The following is a 19,938-nucleotide window of genomic DNA, read 5'->3' as shown; positions in this document are numbered from 1 at the left end:
GAGTCCTCAATACAGGAAGGACTTGGACCTGTTGGAATGAGGAGGGCCACGAAAATGATCAGAGGGCTGGAGCACCCCTCCTATGAAGAGAGGCTGAGAGAGATAGCATTGTTCAGCCTGGAGAAGACTCCAGGGAGACCTTATAACAGCGTTCCAGTACCTCAAGGGGGCCTACAGGAAAGATGTGGAGGGACCCTTCATCAGGGAGTGTAGCAACAGGATGAGGGGTAACGGTGTTAAGTCGAAAGAGGGAAAATTTAGATTAGATATTAGGAAGAAATTCTTAACTGTGAGGATGGTGAGACACTGGAACAGGTTGACCAGGAAGGTTGTGGATGCCCCATCCCTGGAAATGTTCAAGGCCAGGTTGGATGGAGCACTGAGCAACCTGATCTAGTGGAAGGTGTCCCATCCCATGGCAGGGGTAGTTGGAACTAGATAATCCTTAAGGTCTCTTTCAACTATGATTCTGTGGTTTTACTATGCTTTTCCTTTTTCTCACATTCCATCCTTGAGCAGGAATGTTGACCACTGTGTGAAACATGAGGTTACAGTCTTAAGGCTGCTTGAAACTGATCTGATCCAGGAAGGTAACTCTTTAAGCACTGCTTTCTCATTTTTCTCTTCAAATTGTGGCTTTTTATGTGGGATTCTATTCATATCTATTAAAATGTTCACAACAGATGAACAAAAAATGTACAGTGACAAAATACTCTGTTGCAGCCCGATGACAGGTCAGCTACTAAGCTGTAAGGACCTAAGCAATAGTAATGCTTTAGCATTACAATGAAATGGTGGAATCTGCTAAGAATTTTCAGTTATGTGATCCCAGTGAGACAGAACAAATTTAACTAAGTGTTAATCTTGACCCTTTCATCCCCTTCCCACTTTTTAATTCCTTTGAAATTTGAAACTATTAATCTTTTTCAACTTTAAGGCCAGAGGCTATTCCCAGAAGCTAACCTCTATTTGTCCTTTCATGTAACTTTGGAACACTCCAACTATTATATCATCATTCTTCTACTTCCTTTTCCACATGAATGTGGTATTCTATTACATCATGGTGTAAAGATATTTGTAAAGTAATATTATTCTAATGAAGTCCACAGATTCTCCCTTCGAGAAAGAACACTTCTGTAGCTGAACCATCCTAGTACTAGTCGCGACATAAAGCTAACCTCCTGGCAAACACTACAAACTGCTAGCTTCTGCCTCTCCCCAGAACAGAGATTTTAAATCATCCCATTAGAAAGATGGCACATTTCAGAGACCCGATAGCAACCTCTGGTTACCAAACCCGTTTGGTTTGTCTTGTTCCTGATCTCTTTTCTTGGATGGGTCTGGATCACAAGAAATCAGTCTGAAGCTATTATTTTAAGTTTGGAAGCCAGATGTAACACACTTATATGCTAGTTAAGGAAAGGAAGTTCAGTAGTTTCATTGAATGTATTTTTTTAATGTAGTTTGCCACAAAAATAACAAGAAATAAGACACAGCCTATGTATTCAGGTATTTGGCAGCTCTTAAGATAGAAGGTTATTATCCTCTTTTAAGAAGAGGATACAATATTGGCAACTTCAGCAAATCCAGCCTTCCAGTTAGTGTAGGATTGCTGAACATCACATAAGAAACAAATAACTATATAAAAAGATTCCAGGTTCCTTCAGAACAAAACTAAAAATGGAACTAATTCTGAATTCTTCTAGATTACCAGCAACCTTATTGGGAGTAATAATAATGTCTGGCTTTGCTTTTTATACTGCTTAACATGATATGTGGGCTAAGCAAGACAACTCACAAAGTAACTGAAGTAACAGTTCAGGTAGATAGTATTTCATCAAACATAACATGACACAGTCCAGCAAGACCTTCATCACAATTTGACCTAACAGGATTTTACACTGTCTCACGTTTGCTTCAGCACTTTTCCATCTAGTGTCATACCACGCAAGAGGTTGTCACTGCACTATCCAGAGATTTGGTTTGGGTGGTTACGATCATAGGGCTAATGCTCTGTTACCACACTGCTTCTGGGCACAAAAGATAATTTTAACATTAAGCTGGACTTCACAGTGGTGATCAGGATCAGTTTAGCTCACACTTACACAACTGGGAAAGGGGAAGAAAAAGATTCTACGGGCCTTAGGATTTGGACTCATGCAACTTCTGCACTGCTTGTTGCCTACACAATGCTAACTCTGAAATGAGACTCTCACAAGTAGCATAGCTTAGGTTTGTAAAAAGTAGGACTACATTTCAATCCTCTGAAATAAAGCAACACCTGAGACAATTGTCTTATAACATTAAACCTCACCTGATTCAAGCCAGCATTAGGGTGAAGAGACCAGTTTCCATCACAGTGTTATCCAGCAGCTTTTTTCCTTCTTTCATCTTAATACATGACATTTATAGTTTGCATGCCCTTTGGGCCTGAATCCTGCTAGCTCTTTCTACAGCAAAGGCAGAAAAAGTCTGTAATCCCCAGTTTAAACAATTTTTCATAGCCTTTACCAGGGGAATATACCATTCAAAGGAAAATGCTGAACTCTGCAAGTAAAAAGGAAGCTCAACCTATGTTCAGTTGTCTAACAAAAACGAAAGAAAGGGAGTAATTTTGGCTACCAGTCTTCTCTGGAAGCTGTGCTGACACCAGGCTTGTGCTTCTGCACGTTGAGAGGAAACAAGAACACTGCCAGCAAATCACCAACAGGTCCTCTGCAGGGAGCAGTTCTGCAGCACAGGAAGGAACATGCAATTGTGTTGGTAAGCATTTGTATTCTCCGTTACTAATGTTTATGACTCTCCCCCACAGTGTATGGGTTCAGACATAAACAGTTTCACAAGAGAAAATCGTACACATATATATGAATATATGCACTTTAAAAAGTGTTTTCTAATAAGGGTGAAAGCTTTACTGAAGAAATTCCCCTTGCAGAGTTGAAAATGACAGCTCACATCTACACTTCAATTCCTTTTCCCTCTACCCCATTAATATTTTAACATTAATTTACAGCAATAAAGAAGCATATCATAAACCACTCTATGATGCACACTTGCTTTCATGCATTAACTTCTGCTTTTTTATTCAGAGACTTATTAGCAGAAGGCATAACATTCCTTACTCTTTGCTGCTGTGAGAATTGCTGCTTACTTGCTTAGAGCCAAACTTCAAAACTTCTTCTCCCAGGAAATAAATTGCTTATCTACATGATTGTTTGACTAGACTGGCTTTTCTGCCTCACGTTCCCTTAAATAATTAATTGCATAAAGTAACCTGCTTGCACGATCACTTCTCTAATGTGCATTTTTCAGTTCCCACTACAAAGGATCAGTTCACTGAATGATGTAAGAGAATGCCACATAACAAAAGAATAAGGACAGACAAAATAAAGAAAACTTTTTTTAAAAAAAATACTGTCATTAATACTTGTTCAAATTCTATCCCACTTCCCAAGCCTTTAATATAATTCCTCTGAATTCTGCACTGGAGGTTGTCCCCTAAGATTTAAATTTTGGTCAAGATGAATGGAAATGTTACCAGGGCACTGGATAATTTTTACCTTTTTAAGGGTTTTGTTTACTCACCTTGCCTTCTGTCTGTCTCTTTCATGTGTTTCACCCTCCCCCTCACCACCAAAAAAAAAATAAGGTGACATAACTGAAGGCACCAGCTCTCAGGTAGACGCAGAGTAAGGCCTTATTCCCCTTATTATAGATCACGGAAGAAATTCACTTAAATTCAGTAATCAACAATGCAATGCCAAAGCTGCCACAATCATCAGATCTTGTGAGTGTACAGAATCAGAGAACCACATGGGATTGGAAGGGACCTCTGGAGATCATCTAGTCCAACCTCCCTACCAAAGCAGGTCCACCTAGAGCAGGTTGCACAGGAACTTGTCCAGGCAGTTTTGCATGTCTCCAGAGAAGGAGACTCCACCACCTCCCCGGGCAACCCGTTCCAGTGCTCTGCCACCCTCAAAGTAAAGAAGTTCCTCCTCATGTTTAAGTGGAACTTCTTCTATTCAAGTTTGTGCCCATTTCCTCTTGTCCTTTCCCTGGGCACCACTGAAAAAACACTGGCCGCATCCTCTTGACACCCTTCCTTTAAGTATTTATAAGCACTGATCAGATCCCCCCTCAGCCTTCTCTTCTCTAAACTAAGAAGACCCAAGTCCCTCAGCCTCTCCTCATAAGGGAGATGCTCCAGGCCCCTCATCATCTTGGTAGCCCTCTTGCTGTACCCTCTCCAGCAGTTCACTGTCCTTCTTGAACTGGGGAGCCCAGAACTAGACACAGTACTCCAGATGGGGCCTCACCAGGGCAGAGTAGAGGGGGACGATAACCTTTCTCGACCTGCTGGCCACACTCTTCTTGATGCACCCCAGGATGCCATTTGCCTTCTTGGCCACAAGGGTACGTTGTTGCCTCATGGTCATCCTATTATCCACCAGGACTCCTAGGTCTTTCTCCTCAGAGGTGCTCTCCAGCAAGTCAACCCCCAGCCTGTACTGGTGCATGGGGTTATTTCTCCCCAGGTGCACCTTGCCTTTATTGAAGTACATCAGGTTCCTCTCTGCCCAACTCTCCAGCCTGTCCAGGTCTCGCTGTATGGCAGCAGGGCCATATTATAGCAGGGCTATTACAGTTTAGCAAGCTACTTAGTCAGTTATAAGTCAATTTAGCACTTCAGGGTTTGTATTCTCTGAACTATATGTATTGACGTCGTTGATTTGATCTCTGGTGGCTATAGTGTAAGCTTTGATACTGCACCATAGATGCCTACTGCAAAAAGTCAAACTGCAAAGCAAATTCTGATCCAGTCCTCAAATATAAACCATCATCACTTAGTGCCTTTACTCTGTTGCAATGCAGTGAACAGCACCAACACTACTGTGATTATAGTGATTATATTTTCTCCTGAAGGTATACTAAAAATCAGAAAGCTATGGAAGACTGTGTTTTCAGGTGTTTTGGTTTTTTCCCCTCCATACAACTGTAAAGATTTTCCAAAAAGACGTTTGTGAAACAGAGGCCCAATAAGAGAACTGAAAAAAATTAAAAACTGCAATAAATACGTATCATGCCCCTTCCACTGCTAAAGATCATAATTAAAAAAAAACATAATCAAAAAAGCAAGCAAATAAAATTATGTAAGTGTACCCAATTAATAGGATGACAATGGTTCCCACAATGGGAAACTGCAAAGCAGTGCATTCTAAATGCACAGCCTGATGTTGGAAATATCAAAGCATCCAGTTGAGTAATAACCTAAGAACAGAAGCTATGTTATCAGTTGATGGCATGCATACTGCCATCATTCAAATCAAAACGAGAAACTGGGAATCAACACAGGAGGTACAAAAATCCTCAGGAACCAACATGAAATTCATGATTATCTGTTATCCATGTTGGTGCAGAACTGTTACAACATGTAAAGGAGAGATTGTCTCCTACTAGAGAAACAATTTTTTTCAGACACACACACAGAAAATATGATGCAGTCTAAAATCCACAGTTTAATGACATAGTGCCAGTGGAAATTATTTTTCTAACCATACGATTCCAGATGAAATAAGGATTCCAGGCAGATATTGGCCTACTATTCATGAATAACTCATTTTGATAGTGCTTGTTGATGTATAGGTTCAAGCATACTGTGCCAACCCATCACTATGCACAATCAATGGGTTAGCAGGACAAACAACCCTCCTTTAATAATTTACAACATGGCATGCTTTGATTCTGGATTCTCTAGCTGCTAATGTGTTTCCTGCAGTTCTCAGTTTGTTGAACTCTAAATTTTAATAGATTATTATACAAATGTATGAAGAATTAGAGCTATCAAAATTTGGATTTTTATGTAAATTTAAATAATGGCTTGCACTATTATATTTAAATACTAAGGTTGTTAAAGATATTTTTCTAAATGCTGCAAAATGTGGAGTTCTTTACAACATTTTTCTTAAAACAAAACCAAATAAACAAACAAAAACCAACCATTCCCCCCTTCCCAACATACACATTCTTTTTAAACTTTTGGTTTTGGAAAAAACATTTCACAGCTGTTTGAAATATAGTGAAGTGAAAGTATTTTGGTAGGAGAAAAGGAGGTGGGGCAGGAAAGATCCTTTAATGCCCCTCTCTCTCCCAGTAAAAGTCTTAATTCCTTTCAAATCTTACAACAACATATACACCCTCCATAATTCCATTTCCAGAAGAGTTGAAAAAATTGCAGTTTCCTTAAGACTTTATAATCTAAGCAGAACTATAATTTTATTGTCAAAGTAGCTGTAGAGTACACAGCGCATCAAGAATAAAATATAAGCTTAAAGACAGTATTTCCTCAGGCTGTTAAAAATAAAAGAAAATAGATTAGGTGCCTCAGCTCTTCCTACAAGGTAAGGGAGGACACATGACCAGTTTGTCTTATCTTACCCTTATTTTAAGCTTTTAGAAGATCAACATCTACCTCAAGTATTTGTTTTAGTTGTGGTCAGGATTTCCTCAATATCACAGATTAGTTTATCTAAGTTATTACCAGAAAGCTTAGTGTTCCATAAAACTAGTGCTAGCTTACAACATGAATAGAAAACTGTGTGTTATTTACAAAACAGCTGAAAATTCATGGAGGACTCTGATCATCAGTATCCTCTCCTCCATGTTTTACATCCTGGTTTCATGTGACTGAATAGTTCTATTGTGGTATTTTCATGTATTATTTACAGATTTTATGTTACCACTGGGAAAAAGCACAACAAGAAAACAAAGAAAAAAAAGATAGTCCCATTTAAATATAATTCTACAGCATACTGTAGATTGTTAATACTAAACAGCTAGTTTAGTAATAACAAAATGTGTTTCTCTGACTACTTTGGATATCAAAGACTTTGGTTTATTCCTAGAAGTAAATAGCCTAAACGGCAGAAGAGACCTGAAATCACTTATTACCATGGAATAATACTGAAGACACCTGGAAATGAGGGACACCCTTTATGTATGTCTTGACTCGCAGCTAGCTTAAAATAGTGGAATAACTTATGTGCTTTTATATTTTGATCAAAGCATAAAAAGACAAGGGCTACTCAGTTTGACGTAAGAAATTGACACTAACTCATGTGTCAGACTCTTCTTAAAATGAGCTACTCTGCTAACAAAAACAATTTAAAAATACTATTGTCAGTGTGGTGCAAAATGATGTGATGTGTCTATCATTGGCAGAATCACAGAAAGATACAGGCTTCTGCCTGGAGATCAAAACACGATTCATACTGATGCTGTGCAAACATGGATATAGGCAGTCTGTGGTTTGTTAGAATGCCTTGTAAACAGCTTGTGTAAGCATAACTTGTATAAGCATACAAGTAACTCCTTGCATCAAGATACTCCTCCTATTTTCTGTTACTGATGTGTGATATCTGCATTAGGCATGTTTGTATAACCTGGCAGTCAGACACCAATATACATCCAGACAGAGAAATAATCCAAGAAACAAGGAATTTTCTCCACCTGAAGTTTTTGATCTTAACTTCCCTGAAGAAAGACGAAAGTGATGGGAAATGACAGTAATGGAAGTTTCTTAAGATCAGTGCTCAAAACTAGTGACTTATTCTACTTCCTGGTGTACTAGTCTGAGTTATTTCTGTGATCTTATTGCTTTCTGGTCATCCAGTCTCTAGGTAGCTGACAGAATTCCCCTTGCCGTGTCACTGTTTATAATCAATACTGAAACAGACTAATGAAAGTTATCCAGCTTTTGATTACTAATGTGCTTTCCTCTGTGCAGTGTGCATAGTTTAAAGATGCTGTCCTTGATGGAGAGAGAAGCTGCTGAGAGTCACTAGATACAGTGAACTGGCTGAACTTCAGTTTAGATGAAAGCTTCGGTCCGCAAAGCAGATTACCTTTAACTCATACCTTCTAAGAATAATTTGAGAAAAATCCCAAATAGCAGCCTGTAGATTTGTATAGATTAAGAAATTTAAAATTTGTGCCATGCAGTTGTGAGAAGTCCCACTGTGGCATGCAGACAACCCACTGTATTACTGCAGTGTTGAGATTACAGAGTGTGTACTCGTGAAATGCTAACTCCTGTCACATTCAAACCTCAACAACCAGTGTGCTGCATTTTGATAATCACATCTGAAATGTCACAGTGTGGGCAACTGCCCTGTAATACATCACTTTTCTGTTTAGTCAGAAAGTGATAAAAAGGGCACAGGAAAATAATAGATAATATGCTTCATTTTTAACACTTCTTTATGGAGGAAAAAGAACCTGTAAGGCCTTCCAAGCCATCTTTTATCTGCACATGTCAGATTGTTACAGATGAGAGACAGTTTATTTTTTAATACCAGAAGAAATTTATAGGAATTCCCAGTAAATCTCAGTTCACAGCATGTGGTACTATCCATAATGCACCTGTTGTAATGTTCAGCACTCAATACTTTGTGGATTTAATAATTTGTCCATTATTAGTTTTTTTAGCCACGATAATCATCAGATGTATTTTAATGAAAGCTGTGCATGTCAAAATGATTTAATTTTGAATGAAAACAAATTACACATTTTACTCAGCAAATGAATGAAATTTGAATATTTAGGCTTTTAGATAATATTTTATAATAGTACAATTTACTTCAAGTGGCATACAATTCATACTGAAAAAGGAAAATACTGGTTTTTTACATGTAAATAATACAGCTACATTATATATTCAGCAAAGCTAACACATTCAGTTTTTCTAATCCATTAACAAAAGCACATTATTGCACACTTGCATTCAGAGTAGAATACAAACATGTTTAGAAACTATAAACTCAAGTTTAAGAAATACTGTCAAGTTGAAATTCACATACCTAACTTTCAGACTGTCTTGCTTTTAATTACTAGATTATTTTGGCTGTTTCTCTCTCCCCTAATTGACTAAGAGATCCATTCCTCATGGCACTATCTGTAACTTTGATGTGCTTCTCACACTTTAATAGAACCTTATATAATCATAAAGCAAACAAGAGCCATTTGTAGAAGAAAGAGGAGTCAGTGCTTGATGGTAAGGTTTAGCTTCGGTTCATTTCTGATGAGGTCATTGGAAAAAAAAAAGGTTAAAGCTTCCATTGAGATCTAGCTCATACAACAACAGCTATAAAAAAAAAACAACAAACATTTTTTGATAGGAGAATATTTTTAGCTCACACCAAAATTCTTACTCTAAGACAGAAATGGGAAGGAATAAGATAGTCATTAATCCTATGCTATCAGATTCAGGTGCTATGCTAAGGACCCAGGTAAAAGCCTGAACTGACCACCACAAAAAACTGAAACTGGTTCTCACACAAGCACAGCTGCTCCCCTAATCACCATCTGACCATGAAAACATGGACAGTAATGGTTTCATTGAAATGCAGAAGTTTTGAATCCTTAACACATTTTTCATAGAATTAAAATATTACTTTCACATTAATTTTGCTATTGTTTTTTCTTTTCTTTGACAGAAGAGAGCAATTATATACAAAACATGAGCAGATAAAAGCAACTGCTCCCCTAAGGCTGATTATCTATTTGCACAGGTTGTGCTGCTGGTGAATGCCTAAATAATGTAGTGCCCATGGAAAACAGCCTCTGACAAAGGTTAGAATGTCTCTGGAAACAGTGAAAGCTTCCATTGAGTTTGTCAGCAGATCAAGGGAGTTGATCCTTCCCCTCTACTCAGCACCAGTGAGGCCATACCTAGAGCCCAGTGTCCAGTTCTGGGCTCCTCAGTACAAGAGAGATATGGACATACTGGGTAGTGTCCAGCAAAGGGCCACAAAGATGATCAGCATCCAGATAATGACTGGAGCGTCTCTCCTATGAGGAAAGGCTCGGGAGAGCTGGAATTGTTCAGCCTAGAGAAGAGAAGGCTCGAGGGTGATCTTATTAATATATATTAATACCTGAAGGGAGGGTGCAAAGAGGAGAGCACCAGGCTCTTTTCATTGACGCCCAGTGACAGGACCAGAGGCAATGGGCACAGACTGAAACACAGGAGGGTCCCTCTAAAGATCAGGAAACCCTTTTTGACTGTGAGAACAACTGAGCACTGGCACAAGTTACCCAGGGAGGTTCTGGAATCTCCCTCCTTGGAGATACTCAAAAGTCTTCTGCACACAGTCTTGGGCAACTGGTTCCAGGTGGCCCTGCTTGAGCAGGTGATTTGGACCAGATGACCTCCAGAGGACCCTTCCAACCTCAACTGCTCTGTGATTCTGTGATTTATTTTACATAATGTACTACTGTACTTGAATTTCTTATCTCTTCCCAGTAGATGCGCCATTCCTGGAAACATTCCAAGTCAGGCTGGACGGAGCTCTGAGCAACCTGATCTAGTTGAAGATGTTCCTGCTCATCGCAGGGGAGGTTGGACTAAGTGAACTTTCAAGTTCCCTTCCAACTCAAACTATTCTATGAGTCTATATTACACAAACAAGAAAAAAACTAAGAAATGTTAAACCTGCTTATCTGTTAGAATTCTTCCAAAGGTTTCCAGCTTTAAATCTTTCATTAAACAATAAGTTGTTTCTACAACTTAGATTAATGCGATCTGAAATGCATTTAAACTGTAATCAGGTTAACATTATAAAATATTTTAAATTAAATGCAACACTTGGCATGGATATCACCATAAAGAAAAAGTTTGTAATTGAAAATATTACTGTGATGCTAACAAATCTTATTATCAGCGACTATCACAACTTACCCCTGTTTTAACACAGGACAAGTTGTCCTCTAAAATATTAGCTGTCCATTGATTGAAGAGGGAGTCCAGAAAACTAACTTAGTATTTTAACCTTTAGACAGTTACTCTATTGTGTGGTTTGATTACTTATGTCCTCAGAGTAGAAAGTTGCCTTGTATCTATGCATTATCTATTTATACCTCCTTCTTCCAGCACTTTGTTGCATCTCACTTGCAATTATTTTTTCAAGTGCCTTTCTGACAGAAACTACTATCAAACTTGTTTCTCACCAGTAAACACCCTCCACATTGTCTCACATAAGGTACTGGAGATGTTATCTCCTCCTGTAAACTCGCTCCACTTGTTCTTTACTTGTAAAATCTCTGAGTATTTTATGCACACACATGTGCTTAGAAATCACAACAGCTTAAAAAAAAAAAAGCATTGGTTGAAAGGGACCTCTGGTCCAACTCCTGATTTAAACAAGGGCAAATTTTGAAGAGTAATAATTAGAGAGAATCTAAGAGGCGATAATTCATAAGAAAGAGCTTCAACAGACTAACAGAATACCTTTATAACACTATGTTTTAAGGTTCTGAATCTCTCCAGCAGGTAGTCATTCTTCTGGCAAAGTGGTGTTAGCATCTACAATAATTTCTGCTACCAGATGAAACCTTTCCAGCTTTTATGGTATTCTAGAAATACTTACAATGTTCCTTTTACCTGCCCTAGACAATGATTAATTCTCTGACCTTCCTTTGTGCATTTACGTAACATCCCCGCATACAGGAGTGTGGACTGGAACCAAGCAAGCAGGTACACATTTTCATGAATATTTAAGGTCAAAATTCCAATTCGACATCAGCAGGCCAACTTTATGTCTTTATGTTATGGAAGGAAATGCCACATCCTATTTACCTTTTGCATTAGATGAAAATTAAAAATAAGAAAATTTTGCACACCGACCAGGAACGCTAACATTGTTAGAGCTGTGTAAAACACAGGTGTGGAGAGGCACACAGTAGGTGGTTACAATACTACAATAATGTCTCTAAACCATTATGTTCCTGCACAAGAATGCTCACTATCTATCCTTGGAAAAGAATAATAATAAACCAAATAATTTTGTCCTTCTGTTAGCAAGGAAAACGACATTCATTCCATCACCTTGAGCAATTTTGAAGGAACAGTTAGCAGTCCATTTTCAGCATCATACCTGGTGGTTTCCATTACTTATACCATTATTGCTCTCAGGAGATGCGTAACTGGTTGTCTAATTGGTTAGGCAATGTCTTGAAGAATCACTTATTAAGCAGAAAATATGCCAATAGTAATTCTATGCTTACAAAAACCAATGTGAAAATACTTTAAAAAAACCTATTACATAACTGTCTCCAAATTGCCATCGTTAGTTATTCTCATCAGAAAGCTGTTTCTTTCAGGAAAATGCTCTGAAAAGAAAAAAATGTTTGCACCTCAAATTAATGTCTATTAAGTGACAGCAGAATGTCTGGTGGAGGAGGAAGGAGGGCTTAGGGCTGGAGGGATTTCTCATGCAGTACCGGTATCCACTGGTATCTCTGACAAGTCATATGATGAATGCCAACATGGCCCTCTGCAGCATTTTGCAAAAATATTGAACTAGCTCAAATATGATAAAAGATATTGCTGTATACTGACAATTCAAACCCTGTATCATAGTCAAGCAGTGACAGATTGGAGTACCATATTAATGAGGTTATATTGCTTGTAACACCTTAAGAGGCTCAGGTATATCCCACACATATGGGCATAGATACTCTGTGCCTGACATGCTAGTCTGTAAAAAGATTATTTTTTTTCTTCAGATTAATGATACTGCAAGGACAAACAAAATAAGAAAGAACTCCAAGATATTCAGTGAGTAATAGTGGGGACAGAAGTATACATAAACTATATAACCATTATATTTAAGAGGGCCTATTTACAAAGACCATCGATGACCGATTTTGTAAAAATGTCCTTTCTTATTTAATCTATGACTTTCAACACACGCCACAGGAAATCAACGATACAATCCTTTCATAAAGCTGTATCATCTGTGGTTAAATGAGAGCACGCACTTTGTGGAAACAAACTAGACACTTCTGATAACCTTGCTAAAAGCAAGCGTCAAGAATCCAATACTCTGATTCAAAGTTCCTTTAGGTATACCACACATGGAGGATGTAACGTTTAATATAAAATTTACACATTTGAGTAAGATTTCTGATTTAGCATATAGATACAAAATATACCAAAAACACAATAAAAACATAAGTTGCAATTTCTGTATCTTGCTAAGTGTAATACACAGTTCAATCATGATGCCAAGGTGGTTCCTATTACTGAGAACACCCCAAACCAACAACAAAACAATGGAAGATTTACCCTTCAGTGAAACCAGGCATTTAACCACAGCCAGAACCACAACCAATCAGAATCCAGGATAAACCCTGCCACCTGCATGGGACATTGGCTTCCAACAATAAAGATTAACACACCACTGGCAATACATCCATACCACCTGCAAGGGACAAGCATGTTCTGACCCTGCACAGGACAAGGACACACTGATGATGTAATAGTAACTGATTAGCCCACCCCTAAACATAAGTAATTTGATTAGTCTACACAAGTGTATTGGAACATACATAAACCTTGCCTTCCTCTGTACTGGGGTCCCCCATGCATTAGGCTGTGACACCACTATGCACATAGCTAAAATACAAAATAAAAAAATTCCCTCAATAATTCCATGCTAAGTGTCCTTGCCTCTCTCTACAGCCAGTGAAGAACTGACTTTCACAAGGGTCAGGAAAGAGAACAGAGAGCACCTGTGTGCAATCTGACTTGCTTTTTATTACTTCATCTTAACTTGGTATGCATTCATACGCACTGTGGCTTACCTTAGTGAGCTGAACACGTTTGCCCCTCTCAGATTAGAGAAGGGCGTACAAAAAATTTAAGACCTAGAGAATTCAATTATTTTCTTGAAACACTTTTGCAAAACTTTTCCCAAGTATTTTTAATATTGTACAGACAGATCATTTTAGCCACGGAACACTTTAGTCTAGCTGTCTGAAGATATGAAAAAATCAGAAACTTATGAAATATTCTACTGAAAGGTAGGCCAGCCATCTACTTTCTGAAGTGTTACAACATTTGGTACTCAAATATTTTTCCTGTCACATAACTTTACAGATTACATCTGTACTCAATACAACATCAGGGTACCTTCCGCTGAGTTAACAAAACACTGACATACTTCCTCAAGACATTACTTTATACAGCATTCATAATAAAGTGTCCAGTCCTAATTATTCTGGCCAGCAATAAAAGACTGTTCTTGCTAATCACTGCAGTACAGAGATGTGATTGTCAACTTTAATCCTAAATGAAACAGGGCATTCTGTTACACTACACTATGAAGCACAATGCAGTCTGCTAGAAAATAAGGCTTTAAGAATTCCCTTTGACTCTGTCCTACATGACATCCTGGTCTCAAAATTGAGAAGTCATGGATTTGATGGATGGACCACTTGGTGGATAAGGAACTGGCTGGACAGCCACACTCAAAGGGTTGTGGTCAATGGCTCAATGCCCAAGTGGAAACCAGTGATGAGTGGTGTTCCTCAGGGGTTGGTACTGGAACCAGTGCTGTTTAACATTTTTGTCAGAGACATGGACAGTGGGATAGAGTGCATCCTCAGCAAGTTTGCCAGTGACACCAAGCTGTATGACGTGGTCGACATGCTGGAGGGAAGGGACGTCATCCAGAGGGAACTGGACAATCTCGAGAGGTGGCCCTATACAAACTTCATGAAGTTCAACCAAGCCAAGTGCGGGGTCCCGCACCTGGGATATGGCAATCCCAAGCACAAATACAGGCTGGGCAGAGAATGGCTGGAGAGCAGCCCTAAGGAGAAGGTCTTAGGAGTGCTTGTGGATGAGAGGCTCAACACAGTCCTCAACACTGGAAGGACTTGGACCTGTTGGAATGAGTCCAGAGAAGGGCCATGAAAATGATCAGAGGGCTGGAGCACCTCTCCTATGGAGACTGAGAGAGATGGCATTGTTCATCCTGGAGAAGAGAAGGCTCCAGGGAGACCTTGTGAGACCCCTCTAGTACCTAACGGTGGCGTACAGGAGAGATGGGGAAGGACTCTTTATCAAGGAGCGTAGTGATAGCACAAGGGGTAACTTTTAAATTGAAAGAGGAGAGATTTAGGTTAGGTAGTAGAAAGAAATTCTTTACTATGAGGGTGGTGAGACACTGGAAGAGGTTGCCCAGAGAAGTTGTGGATGCCCCCTCCCTGGAAGTGTTTAAGACCAGGCTGGATGGGGCTTTAAGTAACCTGGGCTAGTGGGAGGTGTCCCTGCCCATGGCAGGGGGGTTGAAACTTGATGATCTTTGAGGTCCCTTCCAACTCTAACTATTCTATGACTTTGTGATTCTAACACATAGTGGTAGATCGACAAGGACATGCTGGGTTTGGCACATGAGTACATTTATTTCAAAACTTTACATACATAGGTGGATCAATCACGAGAAATCTAAATATTTGCAAATAGTATAGAGAAATGCACACAACAGTGACGTTTTATTTGTTTGGTGGAGGAGGTGCATTGTTTTGTGGGGTTTTGTTCATTTGAGGGGTTTTTATCGTTTGGATGTGTGTGGGTTTGTGTGGTTTTGGTTGTTTGGGTTGTTGTTGATTGGGTTTTGGTTGTGGTTTTTTTTTTGTTAAGATCACAGATCCAGCAGTAGATGTTTTGCAATAAACTAAGCAACCCTGATATTCTTCTAGTCTATGCTGATATTATCCATAGTAGGCAAGATTCACATTCACAATACTTTAAATAAATGCAAGCAAATGATAAAGCATGATTTAGGACAGATGTAAAACATGCCATGAGAAAAGTGAAGGTGGCTACATCAGTAGCTGTTCCACACACCCAAATTCAGCAGAACAAGCAGAATTCCAGCAGTGAGACAATCTCTTGACCTGCATCTTTATGATGAGTCCCCCTAGGGGTCACAGGAGTCCCACTTTAATTGACTGAGAAAATAACTAAACTATACACAGTAAGGCAACTTTTAGCAGAGGTAACAAAAGCTTTTGTCTCATCTTTCACGTGAATTAGAGCAGGCCCTAGCTGAATATTTCTATGTTTATTTCCTCTGCAGGTTTTATAATAAGATCTCTGCCTTTCAAAAGGTAAAGTATTATTTAATCTTTTGGGGGCAATAAAATTCAAAGCAAACATCAAATTCACATTTGCACAGTTAAGAACCTACAGAACTAATCTGAAGTACTCTCCTGCTGACACTCATGTGCTGTGAGATTCTGTAAGTACTGAAGTGTACACTTTTGTACTCTAATTGTTAACACAGGTGTGTAACACTGATCCACCTTCAACCTTACTTACTGTTTGCCTTTGGTTCACCTGAAATGAAAGCACAGGTAGAAAAGAAATTCTCAGGAAAAGGGAGATAAATCTTTAAAAAGAACCCAAATTAAAGTTAACCTGTATGTGATGCACATTTTGGAAGAAAATGGGAATTTATGAGCAGAGTCTTACTACCTGTATTACTCCAATATAAGACAGAGATAATGCAAAACTTAGCATTCGTAATTCTTTTTACATTTCAAAGATAACAGAAAGATATTATATATCAGCTAGTTATAACACTTTCTATTCAACTGTAAAATTGCTCAGCCCCAAACACTTCTCATCCTGAGACTAAGATTAATCAACAGAGCTTGGGATCAACTCCACATTTTGCAAAAATTCAGCTATCCATTTTGGTGTCAAAAGGGGAACTGAGTTCTTTGCCAATATGACAAGAGTCATCACCCAGTTCTCTCACAGAAAATCCCCTAAATTTTCAGGGTTTGATTACACTAAGATCTGTTCTCTCTGAGACTGGAGGCAAGATTCATTACAGATTGATGGGATTTAAGGGACTCAAGAAATCCTGCTGTTTATCCTCCTGCAAAGCTGGACCAACTATACATGTAATTCTTCGTGACAGCTATTTTTCTAACCTTTTCTCATTTAAGTCACTGCTTTGCAACAAACACCTCACAAGCAGGGAAAACATTCTTCTACAGAGGCACATCAGAATATACTATACTTAATGCACCCTACCACACTACCTCTTTTTAGAGCATAGAAACATCTACATAACCAGACTCCATCAGACCAAACAGTGAGCTACCATAATATTTTCTTTGCAAAAGCAGTCAGTGACATGAGTTAGAAAAATCCTGTATTAACTGAATATGGAAAGTGAGACCTCCCTCATATTATTCCCCAAAATTTTAGTAACTGCAGTCCAGAGCTTTCTGAAATAGCTTTTTTTTTTTTAGACCTTCTAATGCCTTTGGCTTGCATAACATCCTATGGAAGTACTGCCTTTTAGTTATTCATAATATATATGTAGATAAAATATAAATAAAATAATATATATATTATTAGACGAGTTGCATCCCTCTGAGTAAGAAATCAGGCAAAGGAGGCAGGACACCTGCATGGATGAACAAGCAGCTTATGAGAAAACTCAAATGGAAGAAGCGAGCTTACAGAATGTGGAAAAAGGGACTGGCCACTTGAGAGGAACACAGGAACACTGACAGAGTACGCAGAGATACAACAAGGAAGGCTAAGACCCACTTGGAATCAAATCTGGCAAGGGATGTCAAAGACAGTAAGAAAGGCTTCTTCAAGTATACAAGCAGTAAAAAGAAGACTAGAGAACATATACACTCGCTGCTGAAGGAAGTGGGTGCCCTGGTGACAGAGGATGCAGAGAAGGCAGAGTTACTGAATGCCTTCTTTGCTTCAGACTTTACTGCTAAGGCCAGCTCTCAGGAACCCCAGGACCCTGGAGGCACGAGAGAGAAAACAGGAGGTAAGGGTCCCTTCCAACTCTAACTATTCTATGACTTTGTGATTCTAACACATAGTGGTAGATCGACAAGGACATGCTGGGTTTGGCACATGAGTACATTTATTTCAAAACTTTACATACATAGGTGGATCAATCACGAGAAATCTAAATATTTGCAAATAGTATAGAGAAATGCACACAACAGTGACGTTTTATTTGTTTGGTGGAGGAGGTGCATTGTTTTGTGGGGTTTTGTTCATTTGAGGGGTTTTTATCGTTTGGATGTGTGTGGGTTTGTGTGGTTTTGGTTGTTTGGGTTGTTGTTGATTGGGTTTTGGTTGTGGTTTTTTTTTTGTTAAGATCACAGATCCAGCAGTAGATGTTTTGCAATAAACTAAGCAACCCTGATATTCTTCTAGTCTATGCTGATATTATCCATAGTAGGCAAGATTCACATTCACAATACTTTAAATAAATGCAAGCAAATGATAAAGCATGATTTAGGACAGATGTAAAACATGCCATGAGAAAAGTGAAGGTGGCTACATCAGTAGCTGTTCCACACACCCAAATTCAGCAGAACAAGCAGAATTCCAGCAGTGAGACAATCTCTTGACCTGCATCTTTATGATGAGTCCCCCTAGGGGTCACAGGAGTCCCACTTTAATTGACTGAGAAAATAACTAAACTATACACAGTAAGGCAACTTTTAGCAGAGGTAACAAAAGCTTTTGTCTCATCTTTCACGTGAATTAGAGCAGGCCCTAGCTGAATATTTCTATGTTTATTTCCTCTGCAGGTTTTATAATAAGATCTCTGCCTTTCAAAAGGTAAAGTATTATTTAATCTTTTGGGGGCAATAAAATTCAAAGCAAACATCAAATTCACATTTGCACAGTTAAGAACCTACAGAACTAATCTGAAGTACTCTCCTGCTGACACTCATGTGCTGTGAGATTCTGTAAGTACTGAAGTGTACACTTTTGTACTCTAATTGTTAACACAGGTGTGTAACACTGATCCACCTTCAACCTTACTTACTGTTTGCCTTTGGTTCACCTGAAATGAAAGCACAGGTAGAAAAGAAATTCTCAGGAAAAGGGAGATAAATCTTTAAAAAGAACCCAAATTAAAGTTAACCTGTATGTGATGCACATTTTGGAAGAAAATGGGAATTTATGAGCAGAGTCTTACTACCTGTATTACTCCAATATAAGACAGAGATAATGCAAAACTTAGCATTCGTAATTCTTTTTACATTTCAAAGATAACAGAAAGATATTATATATCAGCTAGTTATAACACTTTCTATTCAACTGTAAAATTGCTCAGCCCCAAACACTTCTCATCCTGAGACTAAGATTAATCAACAGAGCTTGGGATCAACTCCACATTTTGCAAAAATTCAGCTATCCATTTTGGTGTCAAAAGGGGAACTGAGTTCTTTGCCAATATGACAAGAGTCATCACCCAGTTCTCTCACAGAAAATCCCCTAAATTTTCAGGGTTTGATTACACTAAGATCTGTTCTCTCTGAGACTGGAGGCAAGATTCATTACAGATTGATGGGATTTAAGGGACTCAAGAAATCCTGCTGTTTATCCTCCTGCAAAGCTGGACCAACTATACATGTAATTCTTCGTGACAGCTATTTTTCTAACCTTTTCTCATTTAAGTCACTGCTTTGCAACAAACACCTCACAAGCAGGGAAAACATTCTTCTACAGAGGCACATCAGAATATACTATACTTAATGCACCCTACCACACTACCTCTTTTTAGAGCATAGAAACATCTACATAACCAGACTCCATCAGACCAAACAGTGAGCTACCATAATATTTTCTTTGCAAAAGCAGTCAGTGACATGAGTTAGAAAAATCCTGTATTAACTGAATATGGAAAGTGAGACCTCCCTCATATTATTCCCCAAAATTTTAGTAACTGCAGTCCAGAGCTTTCTGAAATAGCTTTTTTTTTTTTAGACCTTCTAATGCCTTTGGCTTGCATAACATCCTATGGAAGTACTGCCTTTTAGTTATTCATAATATATATGTAGATAAAATATAAATAAAATAATATATATATTATTAGACGAGTTGCATCCCTCTGAGTAAGAAATCAGGCAAAGGAGGCAGGACACCTGCATGGATGAACAAGCAGCTTATGAGAAAACTCAAATGGAAGAAGCGAGCTTACAGAATGTGGAAAAAGGGACTGGCCACTTGAGAGGAACACAGGAACACTGACAGAGTACGCAGAGATACAACAAGGAAGGCTAAGACCCACTTGGAATCAAATCTGG

Source organism: Calidris pugnax, unplaced genomic scaffold (assembly GCF_001431845.1).
Source record: "Calidris pugnax isolate Ruff unplaced genomic scaffold, ASM143184v1 scaffold14, whole genome shotgun sequence".
Classification (NCBI taxonomy): domain Eukaryota; kingdom Metazoa; phylum Chordata; class Aves; order Charadriiformes; family Scolopacidae; genus Calidris; species Calidris pugnax.
This window is presented reverse-complemented; position numbering follows the sequence as displayed.